Below are 6449 nucleotides of genomic sequence, written 5' to 3'. Positions count from 1 at the left end.
AAGGCTGATTCAACACCCCAAACTCCATACAATGTAATAAATGGCATTAATATAACAAGGATGTGGTACATAACCTTCTTTTTTTATTTGTTTATTAATTGAACAAAAATTTTTTACAAGGTGTTGTGCAAAAAGGGTACAGTCACATAGTAGGGCAGTGTGTACATTTCTTGTGATATCTTACGACCTGTTTTTCTATCCCTTCTCTAGGTCAGGTAGACATATATACAATATACAATGTATCAAGAACATATATAGTATTCACAGACTTGGTCTCTACTGTCTCTCCGTCTCCCTTTGTTAACAGTCATATATCAGGGAGATCTGATGCCCCTTTGTTTTCTGTGTTCTAGGCTTGTCTCGCTCAACATTATTTGTTCAAGTTCTGACCATTTCCCTGCGAATAACAATATTTCACCATTCCTAATCGCTATGTAGTATTCCATTGTGTATAAGTACCATATTTTTTGGATCCATTCGTCTGTGGAGGGGCATCTGGGTTGTTTCCATATTTTGGCTATTGTGAATTGTGCCGCGATAAACACGGAAGTACAAATCTCTTTTTGATATCTTAGGTTTTGCTGTTTAGGATAGATGCCTAGGAGTGGTATGGCTGGGTCATAGGGTAGGTCTATATTGAGCTTTTTGAGAAACCTCCATACTGTTCTCCAAAGTGGTTGTACTAATTTGCACTCCTACCAACAATGGAGAAGGGTTCCTCTTTCCCCGCACCCCCTCCAGCATTTGTTGTTGCCTGAGTTCAGAGTATAGGCCATTCTAACTGGGGTGAGGTGGTATCTCAGGGTTGTTTTTATTTGCATTTCCTTTACTAGCAGGGATGTTGAGCATTTCCTCATATGTTTCTTTGCCATTTTTATATCTTCTCTTGTGAAGTCTCTCTTTAGCTCTTTTGCCCATTTCCTAATAGGTTTATTGGGCTTGGAGGGGCTTAGTTTTTTGAGTTCTCTGTAGATGACCGATATCAGGCCTTTGTCTGTTGCTGTGCTGGTAAATATCCTTTCCCATATCGTTGGCTGTCTTTCTATTTTGGTGGCTATGTCCTTAGCTGTGCAGAAACTTTTTAATTTGTAGTAGTCCCATTTGTCGAGTCTTTCCCCTATTTGTTGTGCCCCTGGGACTCTATTCAGGAAGTTCCTTCCTGTGCCTATAAGTTCTAGCGTCTTTCCTACTCTGTCCTTCAGTAGTTTCAAGGATTCAGGTCTGATATTGAGGTCCTTGATCCATTTTGAATTGATCTTGGTGCATGGTGATAGGCTTGGGTCTACTTTGAGTTTTCTGCATATGGCTGCCCAGTTTTCCCAGCACCAGTAGTTGAAGAGGCTATGTTTATTCCATTGTATGTCTCTAACTCCTTGTACATAACCTTCTTAATGGGAGCAGAAAAGGCACTTGACAAACCACAATGCCTTCTAGTGATTTTTTTTAAGTCAACAAACTAGAAATAGAATGAACTTCCTCAACTTGATTGAAAGGCTCTATTAAAAAATCCAGCCAACTTTTGCCACTATAACCCCTCTGTACATCACGTTTATAATAACAATAAAATGTAAAAAAAAAATCCAACTAACATAGCGCTCTCCTACTAAGATTGCGAAAGCTCCTGGATGCGTGATTTCCCATCCTATTTGACACTAAACTGGAGTTTCTATCTAGCACAATTAAGCAGGAGAATAAAATGAAAGAATCTACACTGAAAAGGAAGAAGACTGTGTGTGTGTGTGTGTGTGTGTGTGTGTGTGTGATATTGCAAACATAAGAAAAAGCCAAAATATAAGCTAGTAAATTAGTTCAGCAAGAATGAAGACACATGATTAATGTGCAAACATTGATTCTTTTCTATACCACAGCAATAAACAACCCCCAAACAAGATTAAACACGCAATTCCTTTTATAAAAGCTTCAAAAAGAATGACACATTTAGGGATAAAATTTTTAAATACCGTGCTTGACTCGAATCCTAAGACCTTCAACACGTCACAGAACATGAATGCCTTTGCTACGACGTGGAATGACACCCCGTGTCCGTGCCTTAGAACGTGTTATGTGCTGCGAACGCTCTCCAATGTCATCTGCAGATGAAAAGCAATCCCTAAAATCAAAGACCCAGCTGAACGCTTTGTAGAAAGTGAGGTGATAATCCTACATTTTATTTGGAAACAGAGGGGATCTGCTAGAGATTCTTGCAAAGGAACAAAGTTGGAGGACTCAAACTTACTGCAAAACGGCAACCCTCACATGAGAATAGAGACAGAAATCAAGGGCACAGACAGACAGTCCAGCTAGACAGTAATCGCCACTGCCTATCCCCGTAGCTCCTTGAGAGACTAAGGGTGACCGCATTGTGGTTCAAGGCCAGCCAGGGCAGAAAAATCTGCCAGACCCCATCTAAACATGTATGAGCATAAACAGGGCTGGAGGCATGACTTAAGTGACAGAGTGCCAACTAGTAAGTACTAGGCCATGAGTTCAAACCCTCATTCAGCTTAAGAAAAGTAACACTTGTATCTGTTGCCAATTGATTGTCAACCATGGTGCGAAGAGAACGCAACGGACAAGGACTCTGTTTTGTGGCTCGTTGGCTTGTTGGCTGTTGGTGATTGAGGCTTGGGCGGTGGAGTTTCCGGCAGGTTCCCGCTCCGCTCTGGCCCACGGGCCCTTCCAGCCAGCTCTGCCCGACCTAAGGTGCAGCCTCCCCCCGGGCCCTGCACGGCGGACAGAACGGGTTCGCCTTCCGCACAAAGCTCACTTCCTTTAAATGGCTCGGGATTGCTTCTGAATTGGTCTGGGCGTGGGGCAGAGCCAGGGCTTGGGGTGTGTCGAGCGTCCCGAGGTGCGAGCGTGGTGTGGACCCCATCGGAGCGGCTCGGCTTGCCCAGGGCGCGTGGGCGCTGCGGTCCTTCGTGGTCTCTATGCGAGTGTGTTACGCACGGGCGGTGTGAGACCCACCGTCCCAGGCCCCTATTTGTGATCTTCCTTCTGCTAACCGGCGTTACGCTGGCTGTCGAGGTGCGAGGCCGAGGCCCGTGGCGGCCCCAGCGCTGGCACCCACGGGTCCATCTGGAAACTTCCGCCCCTTCACCTCGGCGGCACGAGGACCACTTGAAGAGACAGGAAACGTCAGCCGTCCCTGGCCCAGCCCGTCCGGCAGCCGGTCCTGCTTCCTGAGACTCACAAAGATCCTTTCATTTTGCCCCTGTGGAAAACACCAACCCCGTGGGCTAGGGAGGCCTTTTTCCTCGGGGGTCCCCACCCCCTAATTGGAAACCCCGCTACAGGGCCATCTGAGAGCCTGCAAGGGAGCCGAGGACTTTTCAGAATCACATAATTAAGACCCAAAGGGGAGGCCAAGATTGGAAAAGAGCACCTGCTGCCAGCCAGGTTCCTCCAGGGGTTGCTGTCAGAGAAATGAGGTGTGAAGGAGGGGGGGGGTGTGTGCGTGCATATGTGCGTGTGCGTGTGTGTGTGTGTAAACTACCAGGAAGGAAGAGTGATAAAGCATCCCCAAGAGCTTTAACAATGTCAATTAAGGACAAAAGAGAGAGAAGGATGTATTGCTGTCAGCTGCAGGAAGCAGGGGACACAGCGTGGCCTTTTTGAGAGAAGAGAAGGCTGGAGAGGAAAGGAGTGGAGAACTAGATCAATAGCCTGCTGGGGAGCCAAGACAGAAAAACGGTTTTGTGTGTCTGCCGGTGGGCAGAGCAGCAGGAACCGGAACAGTTGATGAGCACAGCTATGCAGGAGACTTGGGCTGGGAGGAATCGTACCAACGGGAAGAATTTGTGCCATGGAGGAAAAAAAAAATCTAGAGGATGCAAGGCTTGGTGGGATTAATGTCCAACCCTGAAATTGAAGGTGAACTTGTCCTCAATCAGAAGGCCCGTGACCTATCTCCTGCCAAGATAATCACCACGGCTCTCCTGCGGGCCGTCCGCGACACTCCGACCTGAATCCGAGTGATGAGAAGGACCCCCAAGCGTGCTGCTGCGTCCGCACCCCGAGTCCCAGCGTGCTGCTGAGTCCGCACCCCGAGTCCCAGCCACCTTCCTGAAACCGCTGTGGATTCTGAGTTCTTAAGGCTAGACGGGCACAGCAAAGGCCCAGCCGGTCCGAGCGGCTCGTTTCCAGCTTATCCGAGGCCCCGTTCTAAGTGAGGCCGGCAGCGCCTCTTCTTGGTCAGCTCAAGCATGAGGATGTACCATCTGCCACCGATAAAGGCAGCGGATTTGCAGAGCGAAGCTCCCCTGAACGAAGCAATAGTCGATTCCATTCCGGAATCTGTCCAGAGTCCCGCGTGAGGCCCCGCACCTCCCCGGGCGTGCTCAGCTTGATGTCGCAGACCGCCACGAGCAAAAGGCAAGAGGGTGGGCCCAACGCTTCGGGGCACGCTCCGGTCTCTGTGGTCCTGAGCCCATTGTCCTCCGGATTCTTTTAAAGACTGGGGTAGAGCAGGATGACCTTGGCGGCGTCCTTGTCCACTCCCCCGGCGTTCGAGTCGAAGCCGAGCAGGGGAGCAGGGCGCGTTAACCGTCTTCACCAGCGCCCGCGCCTCCCCCAGCGCGGCCGGCGGCGTCTCCGCGGGGTGGGACACGGCGTGCCACGTTCCCTCGCAGGCCCCCGTGTCCGCCCGTGCTGCCGTGTGAGGAGGTGTGTGTCCGCACACTCGTCACGCGCACGCCGCGAGGTCCGGGAGAGCTCGGCCCCCAGCCGTCCTCCGCCTGCGCGAGGCCGGGGCCCCGGCCTGGGCCCTCGGACAAAACCTCTGGCCGTCGGAGTTTACGTCTCGCCTCGGGAGACGCTGCCGTGGGGATCTCCACACTCGCGTCCTCTCTGCCCGCTCGCCTGCACGGGGCTCAGAACCAGCACGTGGAACCCTGCCTGGGCCACTGGCGTCAGGGTGTGGATCTAAAATGGCCCCCAAGGCCAAGGACTCGGTTCGCGCCGAAGGCCTTAGGAGAGTGAGTGATGGCGGGGGGGGGGGGCGGGGGGCTCCGTCCACCGCAGCGTCCCAGTTAGAAAGGAGATGGAAAGCTGGGGGGGGGGGCTGGAGAACGCAGTCTCTGGGGCACACATACCCTTGAGGACCCTGTCCTGTCGCGGACACCGCCTCTCCCTCGTCCCCCAGGGGCCGCAGCCCAGGCCTGAACCGCAGAGAGCGGCCTTGGGCTGGAGCCTCGGACGGCAGGAGCAAAACCCTCCGTCTTCCTCAGGTGATCCTCCCGGCGATGGATCCCCGGCTCCCACCCGCCCTCCCGGCGATGGAGCCCCGGCTCCCGCGCCTCCTCCTGGCGATGGAGCCCCGGCTCCCGCGCCTCCTCCCGGCTATGGATCCCTGGCTCCCGCGCCTCCTCCTGGCGATGGAGCCCCGGCTCCCACCCGCCCTCCCGGTGATGGAGCCCCGGCTCCCACCCGCCCTCCTGGCGATGGATCCCCGGCTCCCACACCTCCTCCCGGCGATGGAGCCCCGGCTCCCACGCCTCCTCCGGCCATGGATCCCCGGCTCCCACGCCTCCTCCCGGCGATGGAGCCCCGGCTCCCACGCCTCCTCCCGGCCATGGATCCCCGGCTCCCACGCCTCCTCCCGGCGATGGATCCCCGGCTCCGGCCCCGGGCGGGCCCCCTCCTCCCAGCCCCCCACGCAGGGCCGGCAGCGCGTCCCCCCGCGGGCCCTGGGGACCGGCCTCCATCCCCGCCGGACGCCTGTCTCACAGCCGAGCGAGCCTCGCGGTCCCAGACCGTGTCGTCGCTGAAGGTTGTCCTCTCTCGATCTGTAGCCATTGTCCTTGGCTGAGCCACGGAGCCCAGCATAAAGGACGCTCCACACGCAGGCCCCGGGGAAGCGGCGGCGCTCCCCTCGCGCGTGATCGCCCCTCAGAAACGACACCCCACCAGGCTCCGCGCCCGACGCCCCGCAGCTCAGCGCGGTCACCGGCGCGGGCGCAGAGGAGCTCCGTCCCCTCCCGCTGGGGACGCGCAGGGGGGAGGCCGGACGGCGCGTCCTTGGTCCCCTGGCCTCCGCCAGCAACCACGGGGAGGAGGGGGGGGAGGAGGGGGGAGGGGGGAGGGGGAGGGGGGAGGAGGAGGAGGAGGAGGGGAGGAGGAGGAGGAAGAGGAGGAGGAGGGAAGGAGAAGGAGGGGGAGGAGGGGGAGGAGGAGGAAGAGGGGGGAGGAGGAGGAGGAGGAGGAGGAGGAGAAGGAGGAAGAGGAGGAGGAGGAGGAGGAGGAAGAGGAGGGGGAGGAGGAGGAGGAGGAGGAGGAGGAGGAGGAGGAGGAGAAGGAGGAGGAGGAGAGGAGGAAGAGGAGGAGAGGAGGAAGGAGGAAGAGGAGGAGGAGGAGGAGGAGGGAGAAGGGAGGAGGGAAGGAAGGAAGGAAGGGAGGGAGGGAGGGAGGGAAGGAGGGGAGGGAGGGAGGGAAGGAGGAGGAGGGAGCAG

Source organism: Perognathus longimembris, chromosome 18, assembly GCF_023159225.1.
Source record: "Perognathus longimembris pacificus isolate PPM17 chromosome 18, ASM2315922v1, whole genome shotgun sequence".
Lineage (NCBI taxonomy): Eukaryota > Metazoa > Chordata > Mammalia > Rodentia > Heteromyidae > Perognathus > Perognathus longimembris.
Note: the sequence above shows the minus strand (reverse complement) of the source record.